General features: G+C 36.1%; 1 protein-coding gene across 4 annotated transcripts in view; it reads left to right on the forward strand.

Annotated features, from left to right (window-relative positions):
* The window catches only part of PIK3C2G (phosphatidylinositol-4-phosphate 3-kinase catalytic subunit type 2 gamma), a 432,221-nt gene that overhangs the window by 19,144 nt on the left and 394,231 nt on the right, over positions 1-18,846 (forward strand). The window contains exon 1 of one of the 4 annotated variants that reach the window (XM_049882567.1): positions 5,063-5,106. The exons of the other annotated variants lie outside the window; for them this stretch is intronic. The gene's annotated coding sequence lies outside the window, so the exon portion shown is untranslated. Of the gene's footprint in view, positions 1-5,062; positions 5,107-18,846 lie in introns of those variants that run through there. 4 annotated transcript variants of the gene reach the window in all.

Below are 18,846 nucleotides of genomic sequence, written 5' to 3' on the forward strand. Positions count from 1 at the left end.
AGCAACAACTGTGAGGATGTTGCAGGACTGGGCAGTGTTTCATTCTGTTGTTCATAGAGTTGCTGCAAGTGGAAAATGACTGGATGGCAGTGTCGTAGTCATCTAGTGCTGCAATAACAGATGGCTTTAACAAACAGAAGTTTATTCTCTCACAGTCTAGTAGGCTAGAAGTCCAAATCCAGGCTTCGGCCCCAGGGGCAGGCTTTCTCTGTTGGCTCTGAAGGAAAGTCCTTGTCATCAATCTTGCCCTATACTAGGAGCTTCTCCACGCAGGAACCCCAGGTCCAAAGGATGTGCTGTGCTCCTGGCACTCCTTTCTTGGTGGTATGAGGTCCCTGTCTCTCTGCTCACTTTTCTCTTTTATATTTCAAAAGAGATTGGTTTAAGACAATCCAATCTTGTAGATTGAGTCCTGCCTCATTAACATAACTGTTGCCTGTCCCACCTCATTAACATCATAGAGGTAGGATTTACAACACATAAGAAAACCACATCAGATGACAAAATGGTGGACAACCACACAATTCTGGGAATCCTGGCCTAGCCAAAATGATACTCATATTTTTGGGGGACATAATTCAATCCATGACAGGCACCTAGCAGCAGCAAAGAACTTACACATGTGGTCATACCTCTCAACAAGGAGGCTGAGAAAGGCAACAATTAATTGGATAGGTATGGGACCAGTTGAAACACTACTATGGAACGAGGGTGAGGACAAGTAATGGGGACAACTCATAGTTTGACACTCTACTGTGTTATTTAGAAATAAAACCAAATATTTAAAACAGGAAAGTATTTAATACATAGAATAAAGTACTAACAAAAATAACGAAGAGTCAGAGTTACAGGCTTTTAGAAGGACCTGGAAAGACAACCAGAACACTACAGAACTGACCCACTCAGGTATTGTGACCACGCTGGAATTATTGAATATGAACATTCCACTTTAAATCCAATCTCAAAATCAAAAAGTTGGGAATTAGCTGCCACCATTACGTTACCACAGATGGCTCTCAACGCCAAGGAATATGGAGAAGGGACATTGCTATATTGCTCTAGAAACCAAACTTTTACTTGCAAGTAGGAAAAAAAAAAAAAGGCAACACAGATATTCCTGCTGCTATCTTCCAAAATTTGTGTAAGCTCATCTTATTGGTAGAATTCGATTCTCGTTCTGACTCTTGGCTCAGAACGAGAGGTATATGAGAAGTATAATTTCTTAGCTTTTTAAAATCTGCAGTTAGGCATGTACATAAAGAAGGGGGTGTAGTGGTACTTAGTGAGCCAATCTACAAGCATCCACCACTGCTGCTAACAATGGGTGACCCAGCAGAGCATATGTTGGTAAAGCATTATTTTATTCCAAATGAATAATGAAAAGCCAGAAGTAATGTTTCAATCTATTCTTTAAAAAACATTTCATCTGTGTTTCTTCTTTAGTAATTGACTAACCCTTTAAAATAAGATGACTGAATTAATTTCACAAAAATATGTCGAGAGGCTCACTTTGAAAAAAAATTGCAAATATCAATATCTTTCTACTTTATGCTAGACTTTAAATAAATAATTTTTGAAGGTCTACGAGTTCTATCTTTATAAAGTCTTCATTTCATAGTCTATTGATCACTTTTTTTCCTTCCCCTAGCTAAAGTGAATACAAGAATAGGCAATTTAATATAGCCACAATGCAACTAGCAATTAATTTCCAAATAACTTCACCAAGACATTTCCCTTTTTGCCAATTTTCTGTATTTGAAATAGGAATATATAAATAACTGTATCATATCTGCATTTGCATCCATTTACTTTTTAATATTTTATTGTAATTTTGGTGAATGTATACACAGAAAAACGGCCCCATTCTACACATAATGTTCAGTGACATTGGTTACATTTGTCACATTGTGTCAACATTCTCATTATTTCTGTTCTAGTTGCTTCATTCCCATTAATTTAGTCTCATTGTCCCAACTTGACATCTCTGCTTTAGAACAGCCATCATCCATTTGGTGTCGTATATGTAATTTTTTAAAAGTATTTCTTTACTTTTTGAGCAAACCTGCTATTTAGTTAAAAGGTGACTTTGGGTGATAGTTTCTTCCAAGGTTCAAAGAATATCTCAGGGCAATAGTCTCAGAGATTCCTCCAGTCTCAGTGGGTCCAGTAAGTCTGGATTCCTTGAGAATTTGAAATTCTGTTCCACATTTTTCTCCCTGTCTAGCAGGATCCTTCTATTGTGGCCCTGATCAGAATGTTCAGTAGTGATAGCCAGGCACTATCTAGTCCTTCTGTTCTCATGGTAGAGGAGGTTGTGGTTCCTGTAGTCCAGTTCCTTCTCTGATTCTTGGGTTTTCTTCTTTCTCATTTACTCTAAACAAATAGAGAACAATAGTTATATCTTAGATAGCTGCTCGCGAGCTTTTGAGACCCCAGACACTACTCACTAAACTAGAATGTAGAACATAAACTTTATGAATCATATTATGCCAATTGACTGAGTCATCCCATGAGACTATGGCCCTAAATCTTCAAACCAAGAATACTAATCCTGAGGAGTGATTGGCTTTGTCTAAGAAGTATCAGCATGTGTAGCCCCTATTTGTTTTATTATATATATTTTTTGGTTGTTGTTTTTGCAAAATTGTGCATAACATAGCATTTACCGATACATCATTTTTATGAGTGTACAGCTTAGTGGCATCAGTTACATTAGCTAAGCTGTGCATACTTCACCCACATCAGTACTAACTTTCCCATCACCATTGAGAATGGTTCTCTCTGCCCCACCACGCCACATTCATTTATTTTTAAACAAGTACTAACTACGTTCAGGTCACTCTAATAGGCAATGGGGCTAGAGGTAGAAAATTGTACTTGGTAAGATCCATGATGGCAGTCTTGTTTACTACACTGCATCTAGCATCAAGCAGATGCTAAGCACTGTGTAGGTACTCTATAAGAATCTTTGACTTAATAAGTGAGGCCCTGCTTTGAAAAGGTATTTACAAATAATAGAAATAAAATGAGGGGCAGGGAAAATGCTGAGCATATATGAAACATGCAGTTTTCCAGTTTCAAGTTTTTGCATCATAACTCTTTCCATTAAATTGCAAGAGGACTCTGTTAAATCCTATCCGAATGTTAAGGTCAGTATCAAAGAATCTTTCCTAGAATTGGGGCAAGAGAGCAGACGGCCTACCAAGAACTCTTGTAAAACTTAGAATGTATGTTCAGAAAATTAACACACTTTGATCAAAGAAAATACTTTTACTAATGGCGGCCCTATGGGTGCCAGAGTAGAACTCTCCTCTATCAATATTTCAATGGCTGGTTTTTTCAAAAGCAGATTGCCAGGCCTTTCCGCCAAGGTGCCTCTGGGTGGACTCAAACCTCTGACCTTTTTGTTAGCAGGAAAGCACATTAACCATGTGGACCACCCAGAAATATATTTAGAAAAACAATTTCTAGCTTATGTGTAGCTGGACATTGCTTTCTTACTGTGATGAGCAGAAAAGTTCTGGGAGGTTAAATATCAAGGCATTTAAAACCCTTCTTTCTAACACTTTTTAGCTTCTTAAAATAACATACATATACAGAATAACCTAAAATAACATCAGTATAGCACATGGGAAGTTGAATAAACTGATACTGATATGATTTTTTTTTAAGATATACAGTTTCAGTGTTGCTGGCTCATCATTGTGCCTTAATGTTATACCTAAAAAATGAATAGACTATTACCAGGTAGGGGAGCAGGTTTGAACTGGCTGTTTAAGTTGTAGGCATTGGGACAAAACCATGGAAAAGTAAATTATAGAAATGGCATAATCGTCCACCTGATTTTATTTTTAATTAAAAATTCTATTAAAATATGTAAGCATACATGTCAAACAAGGAAATAAATGATAAGGACAGATTTTCCAAAAAAAAAAACTAAGTACAATGTACATTAGTTTTCTTGCTAGTGAATAATGACTCATAAACTGTATGACACTAATCTTTCATTCTTACCAAGATTGGATTGTTCCTTTCAACCCAGTCCAGCTATTAGCTCCTTCTTCAAAATTTATGTGGGTCTTAGCTTTTGCTGTTTATTTTCAAATATTATTAGATAATAAAAATAATTTTTAAATTGCATATTGTGGGTCTTGGAGCTGAACAAACAAAAATAACATTTTCCTAAACTAGAAAATAAGGTTAACGTATTAAATCTTAATTAAACAAAGAAAATAACTTGATAGCCCAAACTCAGAATGGCCAAAGTAGCATTTTAACCTCTGCTTCTGTGAGTTGAGACCACTCACTGGTTCTAGGACCCCACATTCATTTGCATGATAACATAAGAAAAAGTGGTTTAAGGAGAAATGTGCTCACCTTACACATTCTTTTTTTTTTTTTTTTTTTTTTGTATATTGCTGTTCGGTGTCTTTTGGATCAAATTCTGAACAGAGATGCCAATTCATTAGATTTTTGGCTTGATTCCTGTATTCATTATGTAAGCGCAAACCCCTGTTTCCATATAACCCTCCAGGCTTTGATGAAAAAATATTCCTACGCATGGCCAAACCTGCCCAACAGGAATAGAAACTTCCAGTGGAAGCATTATATTCCCTTGAAGTAGAAGTGTGTTAGCTTGTATGAGCCTATTTGACTCTTGAAAAAAATGAGATCATGTTTCATTTCAGAAGATCTGTGCTTGGGTAAGAGATTAAAACGTATTTATACTTAACAAAATGTATAGAAGGTATAGAATATTTCAATTCCAATGTAACACTGGAGCAAAGTAGCTCGTTAATTACATTGTGAAACTTAAATGGCAGATGAATTTAAAAATTTGTGCCATATTTTGAAATAAGGATATCTGATTCGTAAATCTTTTCCAGCGTCTATAACCAGAACTTTCATAGAGAACTGATTCCCCTCCCCTTCCCTTCTCTTCTCCTTCTAGCCCCACCTCTCCCTCCGCCTCTCCTCCTCTCCTCTCCCCTCCTTGCTGACTCCATAGATTGCACTGATATCATATTTTTTTATATAACAACTCTTAAGTACCGACTTGCATCAAACATTGAGAGCTGGGAGCCAGTTTCAGAGTTATATCTGCTGGTAGGTTTCTCTTTGTGCACTTTCTTTTTTTTTTTTTTCAGTCTTGAAGCTATAGAGCCGGTAGCCTACAGACTATATGAGGGAAATTTTTGTCACACCGAGGGTGGATATTCTTCACAAATGGACTCCAAATTGGCAACAGATCCTGTTACTGCTAGAGAGAAGCAGCTGTTTTCTTTCTGTCTCTCCATGCCAGGCTTCTGCTCTGCTCTGTCCTGTGTGCCTACCTCTGTGTTGGCAACTCTCTGAAGCTTGCTGATGTGTCCCAATTGCTTCCTTACTTTCTTGTCCGGCAAACAAATATAATTCTGAATTTTGGCGTTGAAGATAGAAATGAGGATATACCTCCCTTTATAAAAATAGTCATATAATGCACATATAGTGTTATAGTTCTAAAATGCATTATCTAATGTAATATCGTATATGAGGAAACTTAGAATGAGAAGTTAAAGACATGTTACCTACGTCATTAATAGCGTCAAAAGAGCTGGGATTTGAATCCAAATTTTTGGTTTGTACTCCAGGGCTCTTTCCATAACATGCTACTCTTGTTGCATATATGTCCACCTGCCATTGGGGTAAAGCAGAAAGCAAGTTTTTGAATTGAGCGTAAGGAAATAGTACTGTAAGTAAGCTGGCACTAAGGAGAAAGCTAAGTCCAGCTCCCCTAGTAAAAAAAAAAAAAAAAAAAAAGGGCCCTATGAATTAGATGAGTCTTTACCGATTCAATGAATGAACAAGCTTATAGTCGCCAGTGTGAGCAAGCCCCTAGGTCATGGTTTCATGCTTCTTCTGTCAGAAATGGGATCGTTTTGGTCATGAGGAAGCACTCTTCAAGTAAGCAAAGAAACAGTCTAATTATCTTAGAGCTTAAAAAGAAAAGATAAAATAGTTATTTTCTATCTAGAAAAGTATTGCACTATATTATTAGCTAAGTGATTACTATTTTTCCAACGTATGACTTGATGAAACAGTATGCAGATATTCATAGCAAAAAAATGAATCATTTTAGCATAAATCTATCCTAATTTTTTATGACACAGTTTGTCTATTTTTAAGTTATTATTTATGATTTTTTTTCTGTTCCCTGGAATATTTTCAAGTGCAGAATAAGGGTGATATATTTTTGAACTTCTTAAAACAAAATGTTTTCTTGACAACTTTATTTTTTATTTCTAGATATTTTCTAATTGTGTTGTGATTTTCTTTGTGAGTTATTTAGAGATGTTTTTGAACTTTAAAACATATAAGCTTTTCTGTAAATTGTTTTCTTTTACCAAATTTGTAACTTAATTACATTGGAGTTAGAGAGAATAGTCTGTATAATACTGACTCCTTTATGTCAAAAGTAGCCAAAAATGTTGTCAATTTTCATAAGCAATACATGTTCTTGAAAACAGTATGTTATTTTCGGTAATTGGGTGCAATATTCTATATATGTTCATTGCATCAAGCTTGTTAATTGTATTTTTTAAATCTTCTATATGTTAGTGATATTTTTATCTGTTCAGTCTATGTAAGCAATGTGAGATTTTTATTAACACCTTGCATTATGAAGGTGGATCTGTCAGTTTCTCCTTGTATCTCCAGAGTACCTGAGAGCACTTGTTTTTTAGCACATACAAATCTGAAGCTGAGACAGCCATCTGGTGAATTAAATCTTTACCTCTATAAAGTGCTCCTCTTCACCTCCAGGTACCTTTTCCTCCGGTAGTCTTGTTTTGTCTGTTTTCAGTATAACTATTTGGTGGTGATGGTGGTGTTTATAATTTCCTGGGACATCTTCTTCTGTCAATTTAAAGCAATCCTTATACTTGTGTTTCTGATATGTCTCTAGCAAACTCATTTGGCTCTTCTTTTCTTTTTGAAACACAATGCAATAACCTATACATTTTATATGATATATGCAGATCATTTATATTTTTTATATTTCTGCTATATGCTTATTCATTTCTACTCTTAATTTTAATATTTGCATAATTTGTGTGTGTTTTTCTCCCACTTTTCAACTTTCTTCCAACTTGATTGAGTTTTTGCTTTCTCATTTTCTTTTGTCTTTCTAATGGTAGAAAGATACACCCTTTATGATCTTAGTGGTTACACCTAAAATTTTAACCTGCATTGCTGAAAAATTAAAAGTTACCTATATCTGTTTTTTTTTTATATCTGTACTTCCTTCTGGATGATGTAAGTAAAAATTAAAACTTGATGACATTGTGTTCTAGTATTTAATTGCATCTAATTTATTTTGATCTATAGTTAGAAATGCTTATTGTTTATACATCCAGTGTTAGTTTAGATTTACCCACATGTTTACTATATTCTTTATTCATTCCTTCTTGCATCTCAGACCTTTGATCTGCGATAATTTTTTTCTTCTTCTTCAAGTATTTTCCTTAAAATTTTCTTTAATAGTGTTCTAGAGATGAACTCTATCAGCTTTATTTATGAAAACATCTTTTTATTTTGTTCTACGTCTTGAAAGACAGTTTTGCTTACTGTCGGCTTTTGTTCCTCATCTCGTTTTTCCATCCCCATGTTGGTTTTCTTTTTGTTGTGATATTTTTGTTTAGGTTCCATTCATACGTTCATGTTACATATCTTTGAATAGGAGTAATTCTTTCTGAGACAGCTACTTTTTGGAGGATTATATATGAGAGAAACCAGGAAAATTAGCCATGTGAGCAGACAGCTTGGATTCAGATCTGTTATTTCTGAACACTTTCTCGTTAACCCTGAGAAATTGCCCTCTGAAGTGGGAGGATAACTGCCTGTCTCGTAGTGAAGGCTGGAATGTCCCAGACAGACAGCCATGACTAGGCATTTGTTTGTCTACAGCTGACTGAGATCAGTTTCATCAACTTTTCCTCTCTTTTGCCAAGCTAATGGCCTGCTCTCTAAAAGCACACATGGACTGCCTGCACATCACAGCATCCCCTCACCTCAATTATTTTGAGAATTATCTTTTTTAAGGTATTCATGAGAATGTTCTCTTCCTACAGTATTGAAATAATTCTGTAAGCTTAAAAAAAAAAAAAAACCAAACCTGTTACTCTTGAGTCAATTCCGACTTACAGTGACCCTGTAGGACAGAGTAGAACTGCCCCACAGAGTTTCCACGGAGCGCCTGGTGGATTTCAACTGCCGACCTTTTGGTTAGCAGCCGTAGCACTTAACCACTAGGCCACCAGGGCTTCCGTATAAGCATAAGATTGGTTATTTACAGTTTTTTTTGTGTGTGCATGTGTGTGTATCTATGTGTTTGTGTATACTGTACTTTTTACCCAAATAAAGCGTACCCCCTGCGTTTGTTTGTTGGCCATGCCCTCCCCTCTCGGGGTATTTTTTTAAGTAGACTATGCTATTGTTTTTTTACAGCAACATGTGGAAGACAATTGGCATGGCAACACTTATGAGGGTGCCTCATGAGGGGAGGGTGTGGCTGGCAAATAAATGCCCAAGGTGTGTGTTATTTGCCTAAAAATACGGTACACATGCTTGACTATGTATTTATCTTCCAAGGGGTTAAAGTATATATATATGTATGTATTTGAGTTTTTATTGAGTTTTTCTTAATTTTTCCTGGCTATGTTTATGTGTGTAATATATGTATGCAGATTTTGTTATGCATATTCAAAACTTTCTTCAGCTTAATTTCTTTTTTGGTGTTTTCAATTGTTGCCTCTTTCTACTTATTCTGATTGTTTTTTGGATTATAGTAAGATAATGTTAGGCCTTCTTTCTCTGACTTTTACAATTACAGTATTGTCTCTCATTCATTTCTACAACTTGTTCCTTTTCCTTTGCATCCACAGAATGATTTACAATGCTTGTCTCAAAATTTAGTTTTTGTCTGTGTCAATTCTGATTTTTAATTAATATTTTAAATATTTTACATTTTTAGATTCTAAATCTCCATCTCATTAAGCTTTGTTTTTATTAATATCTGCTTCTCAACTAATTTTCTCAACATTTTATTCTTCATTTTAGTTTTTATATCTTATTTTAAAGAATACATGTTTTCTTAATTTTATAGCTAATGTTTTTTAACACCTGCTAGACTTGATGGCACTTTTTTTTTTTTTTTTTAGTTATCCTATGGAATATATTTTTCAAAGGTAATTTTTTCTTTTATGTTTTTATTATTAAACATTCATTTTATTCCTTGCAGAAAATTTCTACACCTCTTATGTTGATAGAATTTTTTTTTTTCTCTAATTACTCATCCTTTGGGAATGAGGATTCTCTCCACTGATTACTCATAAGTAGTGTCTATGGCTTCTTCTGACTGCTGTTACTGTTTACTTGGTTACTGTTAGTACACTTCTTTTAGATTTTCGGTTAAAGGATGGTAAGTGTGTACAGAATATAGTCAAATTGTTGGTCACTAGCAGTCTCTTAATTTCTCTAAATGTTGGACCTTGTTTATCTTGCTTTGTTATCTGGTTGCCTACTTTAAGAAGGTAAACATATTACTAGATTATATATATTTTTATATATATATATATGCCAGAATTTGTGCATAAAAATGTATGACAGTCTAGAGTATATTTTTTTCATGGCACTTTCTAATCTCCCTGCCCAGGTGCTTATCTTCCATTATTCTCAGTTACAGTATACCAGACCCTGAAAATTTTGCAGCAATGCAAATTTTAGTCTTAGAAAGCATGGGAAAATTGGGTGGTGAAGTGTCTCTGGCTGCTACTGAAAGAAGTTCCAGTACAGCAGAGCAGCAGACGCCTTTTTGGGGTGGTGGAAAGAGTTGAGCAACCCTAGATCTCTCATTCAGGCAGTGGCAGGGAAGTGATTCATCTCTCTGCCTTTTTTCTGATTGGAAGGTTTATTCTCCTTCAGTTAATGAAGTTCCAGCCAGATTATATTATTTATTTATTTTTTCCATTTTGACTAACATATGATTAGTTTCTTCCAGATGGGGAAAAAAAAAAAAAAATGGCTATCAGTCTTTTTAACTGGAAATATTATGCTAAGAATGTTTTTTTCTTTTTTTAATCTGGCTAATTGAGGGGATTATTTTGAGTATTCTAAGATATATTATTAGGTAACTGAGAGAGGCTGAGTCACACACAATCAGCCAGATGCCATTTTAGAGAAAGTCTAATGGACTGATTTTTTTTTTTTTTTATCCTGAGATTGGGAAACTGAACTTACTAAACACACAGTCTGTTTGATCAACCTTTATTTTTGTAATTTATAATCTTTTTTTTAGGTTATTCTAAAGTTTTCTGATAGTTGTCTTCCAGTCTGCTTTTTCATTTAACATTTACACACTAATTCCCTTGATAACTTTTACAATGTATTGATTTTTAGATACATCTCTATTATTGCATTCCCTGTGTGCAGTGAATCATATTGTATGCCTTCCAGATATATATATTTAGATATTAAAATAATTTGATTATTCAAGCAGTACATAGTAGTTATATTTTAAAAAGGAATGTACTGTAGTATTATCTTATTGTGTGAGTGGCTAAAATAGGCATGATCTTGGAACCATTAAAATTATCAATGTAGTCATATTATTGTTGTCTTTTTCCTATATTTGACTTCACATCTGTGGTGTTTTGAGTATTTAATTTACATATACACTTAAATTTATCTGGTAAAAAATTAGACATATTTCTAGTCATTAGAACAGTGGTCAAAAGGAGCCCTGGCAAGGTCAGCACAACTGGACTAAACCAAAAGCAAAGAAGCTTCCTGAATAAACTGAATGCTATGAAGGCCAGCGTAGCAGGGGTGGAGGTTTGGGGACCATGGTTTCAGGGAACATCTAAGTCAATTGGCACAATAAAATCTATTAAGAAAATCATTCTGCATCCCTCTTTGGAGAGCGGCATCTGGGGTCTTAAACACTAGCAGGCGGCCACCTAAGATGCATCAATGGATCTCAACCCACCTGGAGCAAAGGAGAATGAAGAACATCAAAAACACATGGTAATTATGAGCCCAAGAGACAGAAAGGGCCACATAAACCAGAGACTACATCTAGCCTGAGACCAGAAGAACTAGATGGTGCCTGGCTACAACCTATGACTGCCCTAACAGGGAACACAACAGAGAACCCCTGAGGGAGCAGGAGAGCAGTGGGATGCAGACCCCAAATTCTCATAAAAAGACTGGACTTAATGGTCTGACTGAGACTAGAAGGACCCCAGTGGTCATGACTCCCAGACCTTCTTTTAGCCCAGGACAAGAACCATTCCCAAAGCCAACTCCTCAGACAAGGATTGGAGTGGACGATGGGATAGAAAAAGATGCTGGTGAAGAATGAGCTTCTTCGATCAAGTAGACACTTGAGACTATGTTAGCATCTCCTATCTGGAGGGGAGAGGAAAGAGAAAAGGGAGTTAGAAGCTGGTGGAATGGACATTAAAAGAGAGAGTGGAGGGAGGGAGTAGTCTGTCTCATTGGGGGAGAGCAATTAGGAGTATATAGCCAGGTGTATATAAATTTTTATATGAGAGACTGACTTGATTTGTCAACTTTCACTTAAAGCACAATAAAAATTAAAAAAAAAAATGCACTACTGGTGCACTGGTTAAATGCTAGACTGATACTTGTAGGATTGACGGTTCAAACCCAACAGCTGCTCTGCAGGAGAAAGATGTGGCAGTCTGTTTCCATAAAGATTACAGCCTTGGAAACCCTACGGAGCAGTTCAGCTTTCTCCTTTAGTGTCGCTGTGTGTTGGAATCCACTCAGCAATGGGCTTGGTTTTTGGTTTGGGTTTAAAACAACAGTTTATACCATGTGACATACGTGGCTTCTCCCTGCCTCCTGCACCAATGCAGACATCAGTAATGGAGCATTATCTCCCTCTGAGTTTTACTGAGCCACACAGTTCTTCTCAGACTGCGTTCAAGAAGCCACTGCCATGTAAAGAGTTTTTGTTTATGAGCTAAAACCTATTTACCACTTTGGTTTCAGATCTATATTAGAGTTTCTCCTCCAAAAATAGAAACTGTGTTGGCTTATTTGTTGCTGTTATTCACTACTTCCTTCAGTCAAATATTTGTAAAAACAAGGCTAACCTTTTCAAAGCATGGAAAATTTTGTTATGTTAGAATTTTAAAATGAGACTTAAGCTAGATGGAAGTAAAAGTGACAATATACAAACTTTTGTATTTATTTTAAAATATGTAGACTCAAAGGAAGGCAAATATGCTAAAATGTGTGTATTGGAGTAGAGATTATGAAATGCTGATTGTCTACTATTTATTAAAAAAAAACTATTTATTAGACAATGGCAAATTACTGTTATACAGATTACTTATTAACTCTTAGGAAATATAGTTATTAGCATTTATATTTTTATTAATAATGAATTTGAGATTTTATAATGTTAATTAATTTGCTCAAAATCATGCAACTATTAACGAAGAGTGTCAATGAGAATCTTCCGAACCCATCCCTTTTTCTATCACCCTCTGTTAACCTTGCACTAAACGATGTTTAAATTTTGCTTAGTTTGATAGAATTATGTTTAGCCTCAGGAATAACATTAAATGTGGCCCAAGATACCATCAAATATAAGGAAGTGGCCATAAAATATTATTGTTTTCCAAGGAAATATTTAAGAGTTTAGTACTTGGGCCGTGTAAAAGCAATCCAAATGATTTAGGACCAGTGTACTATGAAATTTGGCTTAGTTATACTACTGTTTGTGGCTTTACTCTAACTCTATACAGTTTCAAATAAATGACAGAGAACAATCTACGTATTCCCAATACTTTAAAATGAAAATACATACTGTTTTATAAATATAAATTATTTAAAGAATATTATCATATCCTAATAATGTAACTTTGATATGCTTGAAGTTATTTACCAGGAACATACCAACTTTTTTATTATTTTAAAAAGTCATTTAGCTCATTGATTAGCTAATGCTTTTTATTCCATATCCCCTCAAACCAAGAAAAGTGATAGAAATACCAATTTGTAAAATATTAAGATTTAATCTCTACAAGGTGTTTTATTTATTTAACCCTCATTCACTTTCTCTAAAGGAAAACTTCGCTCTTCCCAAGGACTCTATTCATTTACAACTCCCCGTAGAAGGTTTTCATCCTCCCATGTCTCACCTACCAAGATGTAGGAGGCAAAACCAACATTCTTCTAGATTTCCAATATCTTCACAGGTCATTCTTTTCAACATGCTACAAGACTTCACTCCTCAGAGTCCCAGGATATCTTGCTCTACTATCATATGTCCCTTCTACGTGCTAACATTCACAAACCTTGTGACTCCACAGCCACCAGGGAAGTTTGCTCCCAGTTACATCTATTTTAGCATTTTCATTTTTTATTCCAACTTTATCACTCCATGAGAGCTTCAAAGCCATTCCATTGTGAATGTTCCAAATAAGGTCGTTTCCTTTTGTGAGTAATAGAACACTGAAGTGATTTCTAGGCCCATAGCCACACAAGAAGAGACTACATTTCCCAGCCTTGCAGTTATCTATTTGGGGTGTGAGCTGAAGTGATACATGCAACTTCCCAGTCAGGGAAGTGTTGGCCTTGCGCTTCTTTCCCTCTTACCAGGACTAGAAGTATGCTAAGTAGGCTGACAGTGCTTATAGTTTTCTTCCTACCTCTCAGAGTATTTTGAACTTTTCTTCTTGGGTCCATCCATTAAATATTGATTATTTCCCTCACTGGAGTTCCATTGTCAGATTGATTATATCTTTTTTTTTTTTTTTAAATTGTCCAAACCTTGTCAAACAAGCCTCATGGGTTCAACTACAAGACATAGTTTTTAAATTTAAGAACCGTCTGTACAACTACTTACTCAGCATCTTCACGTGTTGTTGTTGTTAAGTGCTGTTATTTTGTGACATCTTAAACCAAAAAAAACCAAACCCAGTGCCGTTGAGTTGATCCCGACTCATAGCAACCCTATAGGACAGAGTAGAACTGCCCCATAGAGTTTCCAAGGAGCACCTGGTGGATTTGAACTGATAACCCTTTGGTTAGCAGCTGTAGCACTTAACCACTACACCACCAGAGTTAATCTACCATAAAACCTACTTTTCAAATCCAGCATTATACTCTTTTTTTTTCCCCCCTTTGTGACAGGTCCAGCAATATCATTTGCACTACTTTTTGTTAGCCAGGTTAGCTCAAAAAACTTGCCTTCAAAACAAAAAAGTGTAACAGTTAAAGAAGCCACAGCAAAATAACTAATACCCAATTGCCAACGACACTCCACTTAGGCCAGAGCAATTGAGCATTTGCAGCAAGCTGTCCAGATTCTTCCTTTCTGAGGGTCATCAGGCCAGTTTGCTGCACTTGCTTTCACTGGCTGAGACCATAAGATCACGTTCAAAGTGTGGGCGAATATATAAACCCCTTGCTGCTGAGTCAATTCCTATTCATAAAGACCTGATAGGATAGAGTAAAACTGCCCCACGGGGTTTCCAAGGCTGTAAATCTTCACAAAAGCAGACTGCCACATCATTCTCCCACGGAGTGGCTGGTACTTCGAATTGCCAACCTTTTGGTTAGCAGCCGAGTGCTTAACCACTGCATCAGTAGGGCTCCTATGGCAAATACGTGTATTTGTCATTGTTGTAATGTGCCGTCAAGTTGGTTCTGACTCATAGCCACCCTGTGTACAACAAAACAAAACACTGCCCAGTCCTGCACTATCCTCACAATCGTTGTTATGTTTGAGACCATTGTTGCAGCCACTGTGTCAATCCATCTGGTTGAGGGTCTTCCTCTTTTTTGCCGACCCTCTACTTTACCAAGCATGGTGTTTTCTCCAGGGACTGGTCCCTCCTGACAGCATGCCCGAAGTACGTGAGACAAAGTCTCGCCATCTTCGCTTCCAAGGAGAATTCTGGCTGTACTTCTTCCAAGACAGATTTGTAAAGAGCCTTAAGCTCTGTATGTCCAACAAATCACACTATTTTTTGTTGTTGATCTTATTTACAGTATTAAAATCCAAACCAGTTGCCATCAAATTGATTCCAACTCATGGGAGCCCCATGTGTTTCAGAGTAGAGCTTTGTTCCATAGGGTTTTCAATGTCTGTGATCTTTTGGAAGTAGATCTCCAAGACTTTATTTCAAGGAGTCTCTGGGTGACTCAAACCACCAACCTTTCTCTTAGCATTGAGTGTGCTAACTGTTTAGACCACCCAGGGATTCCTTTTTGTAGTGTTAGCAACTGCGTGGCAGTCATCACAATCACCTTCCTCTCTCCAAGAGGTGACAGTATTCTAACTGATTATTATCACTTCTCTACTTTGCTATATAGTTGCATCATCCAAATGTGTATCACTAAAGATTATGACTTTGTTTTGCTTTTTTCTTGGGGGATGGGACTGTGTATCTTTAAAGTCTTTTTCTTCTCAATTTCTTTTTTTTTCTTTGCAGTTTATTTGTTAAACAAACCAGATTATTTTTCTTGAATATTTCCCATCCTGATTTTAGTCGTGTATGTTTCTCTGTTCTCTATATTTTCTGAGCATTAGTAGTGGAATCTATAGGCTTAATCAGATTCAGGTTTGATTTTTTGGCAAGACTTAAGGTAGCTTTGAATTCTTCATCAGAATGCACAAAATACCTGGTTGCTGCTCTTTTTATAATATTAGCAGCCATTGATTCTTGATGCCTAGATTTTACAGTTAATTTATTTTTTAAAATATCGATAACCCAATTTTATTATGAATTCATGGATTTAAACATATTTGATATGTTTCAATCCATTTTAATTAGTAAACTTATTTATGTTCAATTATCTCATGTTTGGCCAATGTAATGCTCTTCAGATTGGCTCCCAAGTGTTACTGATGCATCCTTGTATTCTTTGATATCACCCTTACTAACTAAACTAACAGGATATCCCAGGATCGTTTTATACATGATCTGTCCCAGACTTGAAATCAACCTGTCCTTCAAGCAGCCCTGTTTCTTTTAGTGTGGAAACAGCATTTCAGTACCACAGTCTGGATGTGTGGGATGCTCAGTGCTATTGGGATAGGCATTATACCTAGGCCTTTTCAATGAACAAAGCCAGAGGAAATAAGTAGGTAGGTACATAGGTTACTACCTAGCCAGGTGATTGATTGATAGATAGACAGACAGATTAGATAGATAGAAAGGTAGGTAGGTAGGTAGGTTTTTTTTTTTTTAAACTCATGTGTTCATGGTGTCACTTCCAGTTCAAAGTTTGATCTACGGAAAGTCCTGGTTCTTAAGGATACTGGGGATGTTAGCATTAGAGTATGACATAATTACCCTTTTGCTTTATCCTACATTACACATGACATAGTCTCAGTATGACAATTCTAACACTGTCATCTATATGATTAAGAGTTTTCATTTTTTTCTGTATGTTCTTTCTTTCCCTCACCTTTTATTAAATTTGAACTATATCTAATTACTGCAGATAGCCATATCAATCTATCTCTCATAGAGCTCTCATTTATTCTTAGTTCTCTAAGAAAAATATATATGTATATTTAATGCTCACATCACTCTTGATGTTAATGTATCACCAATTGTTTTGATTGATGATTATTCTCCATTAGTGTATTAATTAATAGTCCACAAGAACAATATTTCCTTAGTTTTTGCATGCTCATGACAGTTTGAGAAGTTTTTATTTGAAAGTCAGTTTAGATGAAATATATATTCTTGGCTCATATTTTCTTTAAGTATCTGAAATATGTTACTGCATTTTCTTTTAGCATCAGGTATTGCTGTCAAAATGTCTGATGATGATCTCTTTCCCCTTAGATTATAAGACCTTGATGGTGTTTTTCACTGCTATAGCTCAGTCCCTTCCTAGTACTGTGTTTGCAACAGAGTGTCTTCTCAGGTCTTCACCTTTCTTTCATTTTCTTCTTCATCTAACTCCTGTATTCCACAGTATATCACCTCTTTGCTCCTGTTTTTCTTTCTTATTTTTCTCCTTCACTCTGTATGGTTAATATCCTCTGTCTGGAAAGTGATTTAATGGCCACTTCTTCTTCCCATATCTGTCTGTAAAACTACTTTTCTTTCAGATTAACTTGTAGTTAGGTCCATTGGGTCAGTTCTGACTCATAGTGACCCTATATACAACAACTAAACACTGCCCAGTCCTATGCCATTCTCACAACTGTTGTTAAGCTTGAATCCATCATTGCAGCCCCTGTGTCAATCAATCTCATTGAGGGTCTTCCTTTTTTTTTTTTTTTGTCAAACCTCTAATTTACCAAGCATGATGTCCTTCTCTAGGAACTGGTCCCTCCTGAAAACATGTCCAAAGCACATAAGACAAAGTCTCAGCATCCTTGCTTCCAGGGAGCACTCTGGCCGTACTTCTGCCAAGGTGGATTTGTTTATTCTTCTGGCAGTCAATGTTATATTCAATATTCTTCACCAACACCATAGTTCAAAGACATCAATTCTTCTTCAGTGTTCCATATTCATTGTCCATCTTTCACATGCCAATGAGGCAATTGAAAATACCATGGCTTTGGTCAGGCTCGTCTTAATCCTCAAAGTGCTATCTCTGCTTTTTTAACACTTTAAAGAGGTCTTTTGCAGCATATTTGCCCAATGCAATACCTCGTTTGATTTCCTGATTGCTGCTTCCATGGACGTTGATTGTGGATCCAAGTAAAATGAAATTCTTGACAACATCAGTCTTTTCTCCATTTATCTTAATGTCACTCATTGGTCCATTTGTGAGGATTTTTGTTTTATGTTGAAGTATAATGAGTACTGAAGGCTGTAGTCTTTGATCTTCATCAGTAAGTGCTTCAAGTCCTCTTCACCTTCAGCAAGCAAGGTTGTGTCATCTGCATATCGAAGGTTGTTAATGAGCCTTCCTCCAATCCTAATGCCACATTCTTCTTTGTATAGTCCACCTACCCAGATTATTTGCTCAACATACAGATTGAATAAGTATGGCAAGAGGATACAACTCTGATGCACACCTTTCCTGGTTTTAAACCATGCAGTATCTCCTTGTTCTGTTCGAACAACTGCTTCTTGTACGTACAGGTTCCACATGAGCACAATTAAGTGTTCTGGAATTCCCATTCTTTGCAATGTTATCCCTAATTTGTTACGATCCACACAGTTGAATGCCTTTGCATAGTCAATAAAACACAGGTAAACATCCTTCTGGTATTCTCTGCTTTCAGCCAGGATCCGTCTGACATCAGCAAGGATATCCCTCGTTCCATGTCCTCTTCTGAATCCAGCTTGAAATTCTGGTAGTTCCCTGTTGATGTGCTGCTTCAACCACTTTTGAATGATTTTTAGCAAAATTTTACTTGGATGTGATATTAATGATATTTTTTAATAATTTCTGCATTCTGATGGATCACTTTCTTTGGAATGGGCACAAATATAGATCTCTTCCAGTTAGTTGGCCTGGCAGCTCTCTTCCAAATTTGTTGGCATAGACGAGTGAGCAGTTCCAGCACTGCTTCCATTTGTTGAAACATCTCAGTTGGTATTCTCTCAATTCCTGGGGCCTTGTTTTTTGCCATTTCCTTCAGTGCAACTTGGACTTCTTCCTTCAGTACCATTGGTTCTTGATCATATACTACCTCCTGAAATGGTTACATGTCAACCAATTCTTTTTTGGTGCAGTGACTCTGTGTGTTCTTTCCACCTTCTTTTGATGCTTTTAGCATCATTTAAATATTTTCCTCGTAGAATCCTTCGATATTGAAACTTGAGGCTTGAATTTTTTTCTTCAGTTCTTTCTGCT

Source organism: Elephas maximus, chromosome 4 (genome assembly GCF_024166365.1).
Source record: "Elephas maximus indicus isolate mEleMax1 chromosome 4, mEleMax1 primary haplotype, whole genome shotgun sequence".
In the NCBI taxonomy this organism is placed as follows: Eukaryota; Metazoa; Chordata; class Mammalia; order Proboscidea; family Elephantidae; genus Elephas; species Elephas maximus.